The following is an 18131-nucleotide window of genomic DNA, read 5'->3' on the forward strand; positions in this document are numbered from 1 at the left end:
CGAAGTGGGTGGGGTCTGCGGAGGAGTGGGCGGGGCCAGGTGGAAGGGGGAGTGAGTGGGCGGGGCCGGGGAGGTAGTGGGCGGGGCCGGGTAGAGGTGGGAGGGGTCTGTACGGGAGTGGGCGGGGCCGCGAGGGAGTGGGCGGGGTCGGGGAGTGAGTGGGCGGGGCCTGGCGCGAGCGTCAGCACGTGAGGGATTCGGTGAGGCTCGGGGTGGGCGCCAGGGCGGAAGCCGGGTGACGATGGGAGGGGCTGAAATGCAGCGTGAGGGGCCGGCCACGACTCTCCATCCCAAGCGCTTAGTACAGAGGCAGCGTGGCCCCGTGGAAAGAGCCCGCGCCGGGGAGTCAGGGTTTGAATCCCGGCTCTGCCTCTTGTCAGCTGGGTGACTTTGGGCCAGTCACTTTGCCTCTCTGGGCCTCAGGGCCCTCATCTGGAAAATGGGGATTAGTAATAATAACCTTGGTATTGGTGAAGCGCTTACTATGTGCCAGGCGCTGTTCGAAGGGCTGGGGTAGGTACAAGGAAATCGGGTCGTCCCCCGTAGGGCTCACCGTCTTCATGCCCATTTGACAGATGAGGGAACTGAGGCCCAGAGAAGGGAAGTGACTCACCCGAGGTCACACAGCTGACGCGTGGCGGGGCCGGGATTGGAACCCATGACCTCTGACTCCCCAGCCCGGGCTCTTTCCACTGAGCCGCGCTACTCGCCGTCAGCCCCGCGTGGGACAACCCGATCACCTTGCATCCCTCCCGGCGCTTAGAACGGTGCTTTGCACACAGTAAGCGCTTGACAAATGCCGTCATTATTATTTTTATTATTACAGTGCCCTGTACTAATGTTGGTATTTGTTAAGGGCTTACTCTGTGCCCAGCACTGTTCTGAGCACTGGGGTGGATTCAAAGTCATCGGGTAGAGCTCCCAGTCTTCACCTCCGTTTGACAGATGAGGGAACTGAGGCCCAGAGAAGTTAAGTGACTTGCCCGAGGTCACACCGCAGACATGGGGTGGAGGTGGGATTAGAACCCAGGTCCTTATGACTCCTAGGCCCTTGCTCTATCCACTAAGCCACGCTGCTTCTTATAATACTACTGAATGAATTGAATGACCGGCGAGTTGGCTGAGGACAAGGCGCCCGCACCAAACACGAGTCCCCCCCGAAGTCACTGACAGGGCCTCCTCATCCCCGCGGCCGGGCATGGGGTCCCCGTGTCTGGGCTTTCGTCCACAAACATTTCAAGCGCTTAGTACAGTGCTGTGCACATAGTGCGCGCTCAATAAATACTATTGACTGAACAGACTCTTGGGTTTTGCAGCCCTCGGCCCGCAGAAGAGGAGAGAGGAAGCCGCCGTTTCTGTTAGAAGCTCCCTGAAAGGTTTCCCTCGCTTTCTTTTTTTTAGGCCCACTTGATTGGCACTCCCATCCCAAACACTCCTGCACGCGAAAGAAACCGAAGACACGGAGGCAGAAACAAAAATAAAAATACTCGACAGTCATGCTGTGTCAATACAGGCAAAAGTGGAAAGTTTGAGGATTTAATACAAGTGATTCAACCCAGGTTGATAGCCAGCCGAATCCATTCCAACCAGGAGACGTGCTTTTTCTTCCACAGCTGGCTCTTTTCCCCCATTCTGCACTGCCCCTGTGATTGCTTCACCTTTCCTCTTCAACTGACCTCCTGTGAACGCCACCGGAGGGGTTTATTTCCTCTTGCCCTGAAATTCATAAAAGTGGCCCGCGGTGACCGTTTTTGCTCGGTTATCTGTTCGATACTGTTTGACAGCCATCTGGGGTTAAGGGGAGGGCGGGGGGAAGTGGGCAGAAACCGGGAACCGTCCCTGTACAGTGCTCTGCACACAGTAAGCGCTCAATAAATGCCATTGATAACGACGGAGAATAGAGCCTCTAACAATCAACTGTAACGAGAGTTTTTCTGTGTGCAGAGCGGTCATTTATTAAACACTTACTGTGTGCAAGAGCCCTGTACTAACCACTGGGGAGAGTACAATATAACAGTTCATAGGCACGTTCCCTTCCCACAAGGAACTTACAGTCTGGAAGGAGAGATAGGCATTAGGATACATTCGTAAGTGCTGTTTGCTGAAGGTGAGGGCTGAGACTATAATTCCACCTGGCCCCTTTGCTTGTCCCAACTTTGCCCCCTCTGGACTGGGCACGATGAGCAGACCGGTCCTTGGTTGGCTTGGCCCTCTCTCCTGGCAGTGATGGAGAGCACCTCGCTCCTTGGATCTGAAAGACGCCACAAGAAGCCATCTGAACCCATGCCCTTTCTCCCTCCTACCCCAACCCAGATTAAAGGCAGTTTATTGCTCCGTCCACCAAGGCAGGTGGGCTTTTAATCCATTTTTAAAGGCTTCAAGGGAACAGCAGTTTCACCATCTTAGCGAAGGCTCTCCAGAGTGTAATTCACCCTGACCGTTTAAAAATTCTTCTTTAGGTCTAACCGGACTCTCTCTTACTGCAGAGCAAGCCGTTTCCTCTTGTTCTACTCAGCGCTGATCTCAGATCCCTAGGCAAGGAAATATCAGCCATTCCCCTGCCCCTGTTCCATCGGACGTTACCTGCTGGACATGCCTGTCGCGTAACACAATCGTGTTACGTGCAACGCTTTGCAGAAGAGAGTTTCTCTGCGTAGCCACGGGCGGGACCTGTGATTGCCCCTTGACCAACTGCCTCCAGCAATTCAAGTCTGAGATCCCAGTTTACCTCCACCAAGGGATCACCTCCATCTTGGTGAAGGGCAGCAGCACAGCCCAATATGAAAACTGCTGCACAGCCGCCGCCTTGAAGAGACGCGGGGCGGCCGCCATCTTTGAGCGGGACCGTTTCTCTGCCCCCTCTGTGCAGTGGGCCAAGGAAGGTGTGTGCTCCGCTTAGGTCTGAAGCCACCCCTGGTTCTACCCTTTAGGGAGATGAAAACAACCAGCTGGACTCCGACACTCTTCGTAGACTCGAGTCTCCCCCCTGCCTTTCCTTGCCCAGGCCAAAGGACACCAACACTTTGCTTCTCCGCCATTTACGGGGATCCTCCGTGATACGCTGGGTTATGTTCCTGGAAAATGTGGCTGTGTCACAAATGGCTCTCTCGTGTTTTCCCACAGGTGTACCGTAAATTAAAATCCATTCCAGAACCTCCTCTGCATACTATATACTGCGGTAGCAAGGAACATCAGACTGTTGATTCATCTCCGTTAAAGTAATTTCAAGTGAAGCAGCCCAACTTTAAACGAGAAGTTGTAATACGATTGAATTTTTGCAGGAAACTGCAAAAGTAGGAATTGTTCTGTTTGACTGTGGTGGTGATCTTTCAACTTCCTTGTAAGATCTGTCCCATTTTCGTTTCCTCATAAGGTACCTTTTTGTAGGTTTACTCCTTCGAGCCCTCACCATCACCCTCCTTATCTTTTTTTTTTCCTTAGTTGGCACAGGCCGGCTTCAAGTGCAGACTTGCTGCCCAGGCAGCTGTGGCCTGTGCAGCTCGCCCGCCCCCTCCTTTCCAGCCCGGTTTTTTGAGCCATGTGAAAGAGGTGCCAGAGCACGGAAGCCATGCTGCCCCTCAGGCAGAAATCCCAATGTTGTGGTGTACCTCTTTTCCCAGGCCCCTCTGCACTGGGGAAGACCTCGCAGCTCCAAGGCTTTCCACCGACTCTCAGTCTTATATTTCTGCTCTCTTCAGCTCTCTCTTCGCTTCTCCCAGGATCAGACTGCATCCTGCCCCCACTCTCCCGTCTCCTCCTCCTCGTTCACACTTCTCCCCGACCGGGAACTCCCTAACTCCCTCCCTCTCCATGTTCTCAGACCTCAGTTCTCCTATTTAAAGCCCTCTTAAAATCCCACCTCCTCCCACAAGCCTTCCCAGTTTAACCCCCAACACCCCAATTATAGAAACCCACCAGCCATTTTCAGCTCTGTAGTGGTTATTTATATCCATCCTCGGCACTTATGTATATGTGTTTAATTGTTCATTCCATTGCAAATATTTTTGTTTGTCTCCGCCTTAGAGTGTAAACTCCTCGTGGACAGGGAAGGCATCACTTGGTGTTGGATTTTCCAAGTACTTAGCATAGTGCATTAAATCCATTGGGCTCTCTGTGAATACTAATTCTTCTTCTACGACTATTACTGCTAATCTATCTTCAGAGGCCTGCCAAGGGCTAGGATATAGAATAATGAATTTGCCCCGGGTTCAGCAGGGGAAAATGGAGTGCCTTCTCCTCGCACCCCATTCCACACAGTAGAGACCACAACAGCTACTCTCCCCTCTGATGTTTTATGACTCCCACCTTTTCCTCACCTGCCAGCCAATTTCTCCCAGTCCTTTACCTGGGTTGAGGTTTTGGTCCCTAAGTGTTCTGCTTTGCCCCTATTTGCCCTCATTTGTCAGAACGCTCCTCCGATGTCACAGGGTCAATTTGAATAACAGTGTCGGGAAGCCCGCCCCGCTTGATGTCATGGGATTTAATTTAATGAGTAGTCCCTGATGATTTCTATGTAGGTCACCCTTAAAAGTATAGACTGACTGACCTCTGAGCGATTGATTCACTTTGGACGGGACTCGCCAACCCGCTGTGAACCCTCCAAACGGTGGTGGAGTCCTGAGTCATTCAACCTCTGGATTTTGGGGAATTGTTGGAACATCAGGAAATAGAGACCAAGGTTGACCTGCTACTTGTGAACCCCACCCTACCCCGCTCCCCCCCGTGATTTTTGTCTCCTTGACTCTCCTTCCTTACAAACCCCCACTTGAAAGGAGATATTCCTTCCTTGGCAGCCCTATAATCATGATGGCATTTGTTAAGGGCTTACCATGTGCCAAGCACTGAGGGGAATACAAGGTGATCAGGTTGTCCCACGTGGGGCTCACAGTCTTAATCCCCATTTTACAGATGAGGTAACTGAGGCACGGAGAAGTTAAGTGACCGGCGCAAAGTCACACAACTGACAAGTGGCGGAGTGGGGATTAGAACCCAGGACCGCGGACTCCCAAGCCCGTGTTCATTCCACTAAGCCACACCTCTCTGCCAACCGACTCCCAGATTTCAGCTGAGTTGCATCACTGTCTGAGGCTTTGTTTTATTTGTATTATGGTAGTCATCTTTTTTAACACTACCATAATCTTTAAATGGCTGACTTTTGATATGTTTGTTATACTGACTTTGGCATCTCTCACATGTTCTTCAAACTCCTTTTCCCTTCCTGTTAATAATAATAATTATGGTATTTGTTAAGTACTCATTATATGTCAAGCACTGTTCCAAGCACTGTTCTATCTCAAATAAGCTTTATGGTTTTTTTAAAAGATAATTTTTTTCTCCTCTCGTAATCTCTTTTACCTTGACTGCCAGTCAGGATTTCTGCCCTTCCACGTATACGGTTTAATTTGTTCTTCGTATAAACTGGGATGGTTGTTCCGTGACCATAGGATGATTTATTTAAAGAGCATCCAGCACTCTTAGATTTCTTTGTCTCCTGTCTTATTCCTCCCCAAGTTTTGACTGCAAAGGATGTGTGACCCAAAAGCATTCGGTGAGCGTTTGTTTGGGTAGAACTGGGTACTAGTTGCCAGGGGTGGTATTGGAGGTGGCCTGGAGGGAGGTTGTGGAGGAAGAAGATGACCATCTTGGCCCTCAGAGAGCTTCCAATTTAACGGTACCAAACATTCAAGGAGACAAAAAGTCCAAGTACTGCCTAGGATCGTGGCACTTTAAAAGTTCAGGCAACTTGGTTTAAGACAGAAGACTGATGCCGCGATCAGAGAGATCAGAGTCGGGGAAGGGATCAGGTAAAGCGGCACGGAGAAGGTTGTTTTCGAGCAGCATGTGCTAGAGCACGGGCCTGGGAGTTAGAAGGTCATGGGTTCTAATTCCGGCCCCACCACTTGTCTGCTGTGGGACCTTGGATAAGTCACTTCACTGGGCCTCAGTTACCTCATGTGTAAAATGGGGATTGAGACTGTGAGCCCTACGTGAGACAGGGACTGTGTCCAACCCGATTTGACTGAATTTATCCCAGCGCTTAATACAGTGCCTGGCACATAGTAAGCACTTAACAAATACCACAATTATGGCCTAGTGGCCAGTGCATGGGCTTGGGAGTCAGAGGACGTGGGTTCTAATTCCAGCTCCACTATCTGCTGTGTGACCTTGGGCAAGTCACTTAACTTCTCTGTGCCTCAGTTAACATCTCTAAAATGGGGATTAAATCTGTGAGCCCCACATGGGACAACCTGATCACCTTGTATCTACCCCAGCGCTTAGAACAGTGCTTGGCACAGAGTAAGAGCTTAACAAATACCATTATTATTTATTATAATTATTAGGGCTTTGGAGAAGTTTACATGCAGATGAAGGGGAGAGTCCTGCAGGAGAGAAGTGCAAGGCTGTGCTTTAAAGCCTGGAGATTCCTGACTCTATGTCAGAGCTGTATTCAATCAGTCGATCGATGGTGTTTATTGAACACATGCTGTTTGCAGAGCACCGTACTACGTGCTTGGGAGAGTACACTACAGCAGAGTTGATAGATGCTATACCAGCCCAGAAGGAGCTTGTGTTCTCAAATAATAATGACGATGATGATGATAATAATAATAATGAAGGTATTTGTTAAGTGCTTACAGTGTACCAAGAACTGGGGTAGATTCAGGTCAGGGTGGACAAAAGTCCCTGTCCCACATGGGGCTCAACTCACAGTCTAAGTAGAAGGGGGAGAAAGTATTGAATCCCCACTTTATTCATTCATTCAATAGTATTTATTGAGCGCTTACTATGTGCAGAGCACTGTACTAAGCGCTTGGAATGTACAAATCGGTAACAGACAGAGACAGCCCCTGCCCTTTGATGGGCTTACGGTCTAATCGGGGCAGACGAACAGACAAGAACAATAGCAATAAATAGAATCAAGGTGAGGCACATTCATTCATTCATTCAATAGTATTTATTGAGCGCTTACTATGTGCAGAGCACTGTACTAAGCGCTTGGAATGTACAAATCGGTAACAGACAGAGACAGCCCCTGCCCTTTGACGGGCTTACGGTCTAATCGGGGGAGACGGACAGACAAGAACAATAGCAGTAAATAGAATCAAGGTGAGGCACATAGAAGTGAAGTGATTTGCCCAAGATCACACAGCACACAAGGGGCAGAACCGGGATTAGAACCCAGGTCCTCTGACTCCCTGGTCCGTGCTCTTTCCATTAGGCCACGCTGCTTCCACTTCCTTTCCCTCCCAGCCTCTCCCTCTCAGTCAACAATTAGCTCTTGCAACCCAGGCTGGGTCTGGAGATGTGGGTTTAAGTACTTTGTTAGGGGTTCACTTCGATTCTTTCATATCTTGCAAACTCCCACCCTGACACAAACACAGGCACCCTAGCTCATGCCAATTCCCATTCCTTCCTTGGCACACGTAGATGGCAAGGGGCAGAGGAAGATCTCCTTCTCGATCTTCCGTCTCCTCGATCTTCCATCTGCTTTCTTAAAGGCACTTGGGATTTTTTTCTGGGATGATCAGAGGGTGTGACTTCATGCCACCTTTTTGCCGAGTGCTATTACTCTTTACCCAGAAATGTTAGTAAGTAGCCTACATTCCTCAGAAATATACTCCAACGCATACCACATCAAAGGCTAAAACAATTCAACGAACCTGATCTTAATGATCTAGGCATTGATGCTGAGAGGCTGATCCTTTGGGAGCAATTAGAGCCTGTTTTTAGCCGGATGATCAATCTGAAGAGATCTCCCTGGGTGGATTTAGCTGAGAAAGTTGTAGTGGAAGGGTTTAATTGGGTGACATCATTATGGTAAAAGTATGTGGACTATACATAATGTGTCTTTCCTCAAACCCAAAGGCAAAAAAAGAAGCCCCTACAATAATAATAATAATAATGTGGGTATTTGTTAAGCGCTTACTATATGCAGATCACTATTCTAAGCACTGGGGGAGATGTACAGGGTAACCAGGTTGTCCCACATGAGGCTCACAGTCTTAATCCCCATTTTACAGATGAGGTAACTGAGGCACAGAGAAGTTAAGTGACTTGCCCACAGTCACACAGCTGACAGGTGGCAGAGCCTGCATTCGAACCCATGACCTCTGACTCCCAAGCCCGGGCTCTTTCCACTGAGCCACGCTGCTTCTCACAATAAGCTGGTGGGTGTTTAGAGTCTACTCAATCAATGGTATTTATTAAGTGTTCACTGTGTGCACAGCATTGTACCGAGGACTTGGGGAAGTGCCTGCCCCCAAAGAACTTCCATTCTACAGGAGGAGCTAAAAGCCAAACTGAACAAACCACATAGGTGGGGGAAATCCCTCAAGGGATGGAGCTAGACATTCAAGAAGAAATTAGCCAGACTCCCAGCTTTTTAAGATGTAGGCTTCTACCTAGCTTAATCTGGAACTGTGTTGGAAAGAGGACAGTATAAAACCAAATCGGTATAAAGCGAACCCGGTTTCCCCATGTTCTAGTATGATAATAATGGGATTCAAAAAATACTATGTCCTAAGCACGGGGGTTTGTGCAAGTTAAATCAGACACGGTCCCTGTCCCACATAGGGCTCGCAGTTGAGGAGAAGGGAGAGCCCGTACTTTATCCCCATTTTACAGATGAGGAAATAGAGGACCAAAACCCCCTTCTCAGGCCATAAAATAGAAAAGCTTTGTGTTTTTATAGCCCTGGAGGGGTCTGGAATCCACTCCCTCTTTCCATTTGGGTATATGTTGAGATGGGTTTGCTTTATAAACATGCTCGCTACACACACACACACACATACACACTCTCTCTCTCTCCTCCCTTCTGTGATTGTGGGTCAGATAGAGCAGGTGACAGCCTTCAGGGCAAAGCTACCCAGAGTGTGGGGCAAGAGAGAGAACTCCAGCAGAGCTGGGAGGGGAGCCAGCAGGAGAGGTGTGGAGAAGAGTTTTAATATCTGGTAGTGGAGAAATTGGAATGGGGAAAGCCAGTGAGGAAGAGAAAGCAAGAGTGTCGGTACGTGCGTTCTCTGTCCACAGTAAGCTTATAGCCTAGAGGGGAGAGAGAATCTTCATAAAATATCTGCAGAACTACGAAGGGAGAGGAAGATGGCTTAAACTCTGCTGTTGCCTATTTACTGCTTGGGTGTTTAATCACCCAACCTCCTTCCCCTACCCCCTTATGATGGTGAGTCCCCTGTAGACTCATTCGTTCATTCATTCAATAGTATTTAGTATTTATTGAGCGCTTACTATGCTCAGAGCATTGTACTAAGCGCTTGGAATGTACAATTCGGCAACAGATAGAGACAATCCCTGCCCAATGACGGGCTCACAGTCTAAACGGGGGAGTCAGACAGCAGGGCAAAACAGAACAAAACAAAAACAAGACATTATTGAGATAAATAGAATCAAGGGGATGTAAACCTCATTAACAAAATAAATAGGATAATAAATAATATATACAAATGAGCACAGTGCTGAGGGGAAGGGAGAGGAGCGGAGGGGGGAGCGGGAGGGGGAGACTTACTGGGCCTGAATTATTATCCTCACCTAGTAAGCACTTAACAAGTAATAATAATTGTGGTTATCGTTAAGCGCTTACCGTGTACCGAGTGCTGCACTATATGCCGGAGTAGATACAGGATAATCGGGTTGGGAACGGCCCCTATCCCACACGGAGTTCCCAGCCTAATGATACTGACTTCAAGTGTCCCTCCCGTCTCTTCCTGGCACCACTTGGAACTGGGCAAAGGATATTGGTTTGCTGGTCAGTTGTCACAGAGTCCCTGAAGTAGAGCCCCTGTGCAGGGAGTTTGGGAGGCAGGGAGCGGGAAGTGTCAGACAGAGACAGAGAGAGACGTTATTGATCTCGCCCAGCCAGGAGAGGAGGCAATGGCCTCAGTGTGGTTGACTGTGATAACCCGATCTCCTTTATCACGTGAGGCTGAGCTAGGGAATTCAGGCTGGTCCTGCTTCTACCCTACGCCTTTCTCTCTCTTCCTTTCCCCCTCCCTTCGCCCCCCTCTAGCCTCTCCCCCTCCAGTCTTTTGTACACTCTGCTGCACATTTATAGATGAAGTAACTGAGGCACAGAGAAGGAAAGTGACTTGCCCAAGTTCACACAGCAAAGTGGTGCTGCTGAGATTAGAACCCAAGACCTTCTGACTTCCAGGACCCTATCCAGTGCTCTATCCTCTACACCACTTGGGAATGTGTCTGTTTCTTGTTACAGTGTACTCTCGCAAGCATTTAGCCCAGTGCTCTGCACCCAAAGCACTCCATTTATTGCTATTGTTCTTGTCTGTCCCGTCTCCCCCATTTAGACTGTGAGCCCGTCAAAGGGCAGGGACTGTCTCTATCTGTTACCGATCTGTACATTCCAAGCGCTTACTACAGTGCTCTGCACATAGTAACAGCTCAATAAATACTATTGAATGAATGAATGAATAAATATGATTGAGTGAATGAATGAGTGTCCATTGTCTTAGATGCTGATTGGAGCCCGAATCTCCTCCCCCAGATCTCCAGTTGCTGCTCGCTTAAAACAAAAACTCCCAACCGATGACTGCAGGGCTCTCCATCACCCGGCTCCTCTCTCCACTCTAATCTGTTTTCATTTCAAGTGCTTACAATGTGCCAGGCACTGTACTAAGCGCTGGGACAGATACAACACAATCAGGTTGGACACAGTCCTTGTCCCACATGGGCCTCGTGGCCTTTAATCCCCATCTTACAGATGAGGTAACTGCAGCACAGGCAAGTTAAGCAACTTGCGTTTGTTTCCAGAGTACTTAGTACAGAGCTCTGGCCAGAGTAGACATTCTCACCACCGTTGACCTTCTCTGGGGAATGCTCCAACAAACCAGTTGGCCTCTCCGTGCCTTGGTTCTCTTTTGAGAGACTGAGATGATGCCATCTGTACTGGTGAAACGAGTTCTGCTCTGGCCTGAGGCGGCTTCCACAACCCCCTCCCTGGCATGGGAGAAGTTGGGGGGAGGGAGGGATGGGAGTAAAGCTGAAGCAGGCGTGGGGGGAGCTATCGAAACACCCAGGGTGCAGGCCCCAAACCCCAGGCCTGGAGATGTGAACATTCAGGAGCTGGTCGGGCCTATTCCTGCGGTCGGGGGCCGAACCGTGGGACGTGTCCCCGCCCCCCACCCCCGCCACCATACACACAGCCCAGTCCTCACGGGACGGACCTTTCCCCCTCCGCCCACCCCCCAGCCCAGTTCTCGGCACTCTGTATAAACCACAGTAGGCTACGGGAATGCGAATGCCTGTCATCGGAGCATTAGATCAGCCTTCCAACGATCCCAGCCCACAGACGTTGTACCTGGTTGCAAAAGTTTCCCCAGCCCTTCCCACACGTCTGTCTCCGTGTCAGTGATGGTTATGACTCTCAGGAATCTGAGGCGGCAGAGCACAGAAACACTCACGATCCTATTTTTGGAGAACCTGAGTCTTTCCCCTGCCTCCCCTCGACACACAAGGAGGAAAAGTCTACTCATAGGAGTGCGTCCCGGAAGGATCAGAGTGTTTATGCCGGGAGAGAAATGCCCGTACATCCACACGCACCGCTTCCCTCCCCCAACTCCACATCCCCAGCCCCCGTGAGTTCCGCTGTTTGCTCACGGCCAGAGCACTCCGTCATGGGGCCCGGCACCCAAGGCTGGGGAGCAGGACCGAGCGTGACCCTGGATAGACGGCCAGAGAGCCGACCCTCTTAGGGCAGGCTCTTGGAGAGTGGATGACGGCTCCGGCTGGGGTCCAGAAGGCCCGTCCTGCCCTCTCAGTTGCATACAAGGCTCCTCAAGATGGAATCCCCTTCCATCCCCACGGGAGCATGTCGGTGCGCACGGATTTCTGCAATCACTCCAAGGGCACGGGCTGGAGACCAGTGAGGAGAAGGACCGAGGCTCCCGGGGACCAGGCCTGGAGGAGTGGAGTGGGGGACTGAGGTCCCCTGCAATAGGCAAAGCTTCGTGAAGCAGCGTGGCCTAGTGGGAAAAGCCCAGGCCTGGGTTCTAATCCCAGTTCTACCACCTGCATGCTGGGGGACCTCGGACAAGTCACTTCATTTCTCAGTGCCTCAGTTCCTTCATCTGCAAAATGGGGATTCAATACCCATTCTTCCTCTTACTTAGTCTGTGAACTCCATGTGGAATAGGGGACTGTATCTAACCTGATTAACTTGTACCTACCCCAGTGCTTAGAACAGTGCTCGACACGTAGTGAGCACTTAACAAACGTTATAGTTATGACCATAATTACTATGAATCAGAGGGCATTCGGCAACTGTTCCCGGGGCTCCTGATCCGAGAAGCAGAGAGAATGAGTATCTTATCAGAAGCAGCATGGTGAAGTGGATAGAGCACTGGAAAGGGTCCTGGAAGTCAGAAGGTCTTGGGTTCTAATCTCAGCACTACCACTTTGCTGTGTGAACTTGGACGAGTCACTGTCTTTCTCCATGCCTCAGTTACTTCATCTGTAAAATGGAGATTGAGACTGTGAGCCCCATGTGGGACAGAGACTGTGTCCAACACGATTTCCTTGTATCTACCTCAGGGGTTAGTACAGTGCCTTGCGCATAGTAAGCACTTAACAAATACCAGTATTATTATTATTAATAACATTAATATTATGCCCATTACACAGATGAGGAAATAGAGACCCAAAGAGATTAAGTGACTTACCCAAGGACATGAGACAAGGCCAGTGGCAAAGCTGGAGCTAGAACCTAAGTCTCTGGACTCCCTTCTCCCTAGGCCACATCATCGCCAAAGGCTTGACTCTGAGCAGTATAATTTACCCCCAAAATTACTAGTTAGAAATCTCCCCTTTGTTTGAAAACCAGGCTGCAGTCATTTGCGTTGTTCGGGCTTGAGTTCCTAAGGCTTCAACTACCATCTCTATACGAATGACTCCCGAATCTACATCTCCAACTCTGATCGAATCCCGGCTCCGCCACCTGTCGGCTGTGTGACTTTGGGCAAGTCGCTTCACTTCTCGGTGCCTCAGTTCCCTCATCTGTAAAACGGGGATGAAGACTGTGAGCCTCTCGTGGGACAACCTGATGACCCTGTATCTACCCCAGCGCTTAGAACAGTGCTCTGCACATAGTGAGCGCTTCACAAATACCAACATTATTATTATCATCTCCTCTGCAGTCTCATATTTCCTCCTGCCTTCAGAACAGCTCTACCTGATGGTTCTGACACCTCAAATTTAACAGGTCCAAAACAGAACTCCTCATATTCCCCCACAAACCCTGTCCTCCCCATGACTTTCCCATCAATGTAGACAGCACCACTATCCTCCCTGTCTGACAAGCCCTTAACCTTGCCATTATCCTTGACTCATCTCTCTCATTCAACCAACATTTTCAGCCTGTCACCAAATCTTGCCGGTTCAACCTTCCCATCATCACTAAAATGCCCCCATCCTCTCCATCCAAACACCTGCCATGTTAATCCAAACCCCTATCCTGCCTCGATTACTTATCGGCCTCCTTGCTGACCTCCCTGCCTCCCATTTCTCCCTACCATACTCCATACCATACTTCACTCTGCTGCCCGGATCATTTTTCTACAGAATGGTCCAGTCCACGTTTCCCCACTCCTCAAGAACCTCTAGTAGTTGCCCATCCACGTCCTCCCCCAAACCGCAACTCCTTCATACTGGCTTTAAAGCCCTCGATCGCCTTGTCCCCTCCTACTTAACCTCCCTGATTTCCTACTGCAACCCAACCCACAAACTTCGCTCTTCTAACGCCAACCTACTGCTGTGCCTCTATCTCGTCTATCTCACCGCCTAGCCCTCACCCACATCCCGCCTCTGGGCCGGAACTCCCTCCCTCTCCATATCCAATAGACGTTCACTCCCCCCACCTTCAAAGCCTTATGAAAAACACATCTCTTCCCCAGAGGTCTTCCTCAACTAAGCCCTCATTTCCTCTTCTCCCACTCCCTTCTGCATCACTCTTGACCTTGGATTTGCTTCCTTTATCACAACTCCCTCCGCCCCCCGGCACTCTTGTACATAACCAAAATATATTTATTTATATTAATGTCTGTCCCCTCCTCTCTAATGTGAGCTCGTTATGAGCAGGGAACGTGTCTATCGAGTCTATTATATTGTACTCCCCCAAGTGTTTAGTACAGTGCTCTGCACACAATAAGCGCTCAATAAATAAATGAATAAATAAATAAATGAGAAGCAGCATGGCCTAACGGATAGAGCACGGGCCTGGGAATCAGAAAGTCCTAGGTTCTAATCCGGGCTCCTCCACTTGTCTATGTGACTTTGGGCAAGTCACTTCACTTCTCTGTGCCTCAGTTACCTCATCTGTAAAATGGAATTTAGAAATGGGACAGGGGATATGGACCGCGTCCAACCTGATTAGCTTGTATCTACCCAGCGCTTAGAACAGTGCCCGGAACGTAGTCAGCACTTAACAAATACCATAGCAGAAAAATAGATCAATGTGATTGATCGACTGATAGAATCTCCTTGTTCAAGCCTACAGTGGCTTTACCCTGTTCCCATAGTCACCGTGTCGGCCGGGCCTGCACCGGTTAGTCTTGGGGCGACATGGTCGTAAATGCATGTGCAGATAGACGTGCGCACACCTATACACGCACCTATACAGGAGAAGCAGCGTGGCTCAGTGGAAAGAGCACGGGTTTGGGAGTCAGAGGTCATGGGTTCGAATCCCAGCTCTGCCCACTTAGCTGTGTGACTGTGGGCGAGTCACTTCACTTCTCTAGGCCTCAGTTCCCTCATCTGTAAAATGAGGATTAAGACTGTGAGCCTCACGTGGGGCAATCTGATTACCTTCTGTCTATCCCAGCGCTTAGAGCAGTGCTCTGCACATAGTAAGCGCTTAACAAATACCAACATAATTATTATTATTATTGTACACAAACCTGGCCCTCCATATTTCTGTTTCTTGGCTTTCACAGAGTAGTCTCCCCACCCAAACTTCAGCCGATCCCCAGGCCTTTTAGAGAAGAGCTGCTGGAAGACACTTCACATGCTGCATGACGTCGACATCATCATCGTCATCATAATAATAGGATTGCTTAGGCACTTAGTATGTGCCGAGCACTGGGGTAGATACATGATAATCAGGTTCAACCTAGTCCCTGTCCCACATAAGGCTCACAGTCGGATGAAGAGGGGGACTAGATTTTGAATTCCCTTTTTACAGTTGAGGAAACTGAGGCCCAGAGAGAGTAAGTGACTTGCTCAAGGTCACACAGCAGGCAGGTGGCAGAGCCAAGATCAGAACACTTAGGCCTGTGCTCTTCCCGCCAAGCCATACTGCTTGAAAGACCACGAGACTGGGAATCAGGACACCTGGATTCTAGTCCCGGCTGGGCTACTTGCCTGCTGTGGGATTTGGACAAGTCACTCACCTTCTCTGTTCCCCAGTTTCCACCTCTGAAAAGTGGGGCTAAGATAGCTGGTCTACATCTTAGACTGTGAAGCTCACGTGAGACAGAGACGGTATCTGACTGTATCTGACAGTTGCGTACGTCCATCAGTGCTTAGCACAGAGCTTGTCGCGGAGTCAACACTTAACAAAGGTTATATTTATTATTATCAATCAATTGCATTTATTGAGAGCTTACTAAGTGCAGAGCACCGTACTAAGCACTCGGGAAAGTACAAGTCAACAGAATTGGCAACTACATTACCTGCCCATAAGGAAGTAGGGGCTCAGCCAAGGGACTATAGGGAATTCTGGCCAAATATCTCAAGGCTCTGATGCCCCAGCAAGGCCCCCTCTCATTCCAGAAGAGCCTTTTCTGGTTTGGGCATAAAGAAAAATAAAGCGGCAACTGCACATCTCGCCCGGAAAACATCAGCCGCAAATGAATTGGAGGCTGTGGCCAATTGGCCCGGTGGGCCGGAGCCAGCTCTGTTTTTACCAATGGCTCATTGGGTTTGATGCTAAGTGGGTCACGGGCGGATGTTGCTTGAAATCACGTCAATGGAAAGCCTTGCCGGTTCTCGCCGTTTATGACCCGCTCCTTGCTCACAGCCACTCCCTGCTATCGGCCAGCCGTGACTCAGCCTCCGGTAACTCGCGGAGTGAGAAACATCAAGGGATTTGGGGCGAATCCTCATCCCGGGTGCTAGTTTGGCCAATTCCTTTCCCCGTTTTTCCAATACCAGCTTGGCTCCGGGGCGGGTGGCGGGGTCCGAGAGGAGACGCGGTCACTCGATTGGCTGCATTTCCAAGGTCTGCCCGGTTCCACCCAAGCAAGCCTGAGCTGGGCTGGACTGGGCTGGGCTGGGTGGCACCAGGACCTGATGGGACCTGAGCTGGGCCCTCGTCCATCCCCCACCCTTAAGATCCCGGGGAACCTATGTGCCCTACAACAGAGCCGAGATGCAGAATGATAATAATAACGTCGGTATTCGTTATGTGCCGAGCACCGTTCTAAGCGCTGGGGTAGATCTCAGTTCCCTCATCTGTCTCAGTTCCCTCATCTGTAAAATGGGGATTAAGACTGTGAGCCCCATGTGGGACAACCTGATTCCCCTATGTCTACCCCAGCGCTTAGAACAGTGCTCGGCACATAGTAAGCGCTTAACAAATACCAACATTATTATTATTATACAGGGTAATCAGGTTGCCCCATGTGAGGCTCGCAGTCTTAATCCCCATTTTACAGATGAGGTAACTGAGGCACCGAGAAGTGAAGTGACTTGTCCAACGTCACACAGCTGACAGGTGGCGGAGCAGGGATTAGAACCCATGACCCCTGACTCCCAAGCCCGTGCCCTTTCCACTGAGCCACGCTGCTTCTCTCACATTGTAGTAGGTACTACTTGGGGGTGCACCCTCACAATAAAAGACTTGGCTCCTGCCCTCGAAGAGATTACAGTTAATTTTTTTTTAAATGGTATTTTTTAAGCGCTCACTATGTGCCAGGTATCGTACTAGGTGCTGGGGTAGATACAAGCTAATCGGGTTGGACACAGTCCATGTCCCCCATGGGGCTCACAGTCTGAATCCCCATTTTCAGATGAGGTAACTGAGGCACAGAGAAGTCAAGTGACATACCCAAGATCACAAGGCAGACAAACGGAGGAGCTGGGATTAGACCCCAGGTCCTTCTGACTCCCAAGCCCGTGCTCTATCCACTAGACCACGCTGCTTCTCGACTAACAAAAATGGAAATAATAGATGTATTTGTTAAACGCTTACTCTGTGACAAGGACTGTACTAAGTGCTGGGGTAGATACAAGATCATCAGATCCCACATGGGGCTCACAGTTTAAGTAGAAGGTCAGGGAATGTGTAATATTGTTATGGTGTCTTCTCCCTAGTGCTTAGTACAGTCTGTGCACCCAATAAGAGCTCAATAAATATGACTAAGTATTGAATCCCCATTTTGCAGATGAGGGAACTGAGGCCCAGAGAAGTTAAGTGGCTTACCCAGGGTCACACAGCAGTTAAATTTCAGATCTGGGATTAGGACCAGCTCCTCTGGCTCCCAGGCCCATGCTCTTTCTTCTAGGCCACGCTGTTTCAGGCTGGAAAATTGTAACCATACTGTGGGAGCAGGATGCAAATAGAGATGCAGTTGGGATTAATTGAGTGTAGGGAAAAAAATGAAATAAATATTGAATAAATGATGATATTGAGTTAGTAAATGAGGTATTATTATGATGGCATTAATTAAGCGCTTAAATTGGTCAGGGCATGGGTCTGATATATTGTACTCTTCCGAGCGCTTAGTACAGTGTTCCGCATACAGCAAGCACTCAATAAATATGATCGACTGATGATTGGCATCGCCACCCCCTGGTTGACTGACTCAAAATCAGTCGATGACACCAGCGCTTACTGTGTGCAATAGGGTGTGTGCTTACTGAGCGCTTAATGCATATATTCCAAGCGCTTAGTACAGTGCACTGCACATAGTGAGCGCTCAATCCCGGCTCTGCCGCTTGTCAGCTGTGTGACTGTGGGCAAGTCACTTCGCTTCTCTGGGCCTCAGTTCCCTCATCTGTAAAACGGGGATGAAGACTGTGAGCCCCACGTGGGACAACCTGATGACCCTGAATCTCCCCCAGCGCTTAGAACAGTGCTCTGCACATAGGAAGCGCTTAACAAATACCAA

The 18131-nt window shown here is 49.6% G+C and overlaps 1 protein-coding gene across 1 annotated transcript in view; it reads right to left on the reverse strand.

The window, feature by feature from the left end:
* Nucleotides 1-1522: 1522 nt before the first annotated feature.
* GAN (gigaxonin) overlaps nt 1523-18131 on the reverse strand; it is a 113763-nt gene continuing 97154 nt past the window's right edge. The window contains exons 13-14 of the transcript XR_003762814.2: nt 2053-2251; nt 1523-1716 (exon numbers count right to left, since the gene is read on the reverse strand). The gene's annotated coding sequence lies outside the window, so the exon portion shown is untranslated. The remainder of the gene's footprint in view (nt 1717-2052; nt 2252-18131) is intronic.

The sequence above is a fragment of the Ornithorhynchus anatinus genome, chromosome 11, assembly GCF_004115215.2.
Source record: "Ornithorhynchus anatinus isolate Pmale09 chromosome 11, mOrnAna1.pri.v4, whole genome shotgun sequence".
In the NCBI taxonomy this organism is placed as follows: domain Eukaryota; kingdom Metazoa; phylum Chordata; class Mammalia; order Monotremata; family Ornithorhynchidae; genus Ornithorhynchus; species Ornithorhynchus anatinus.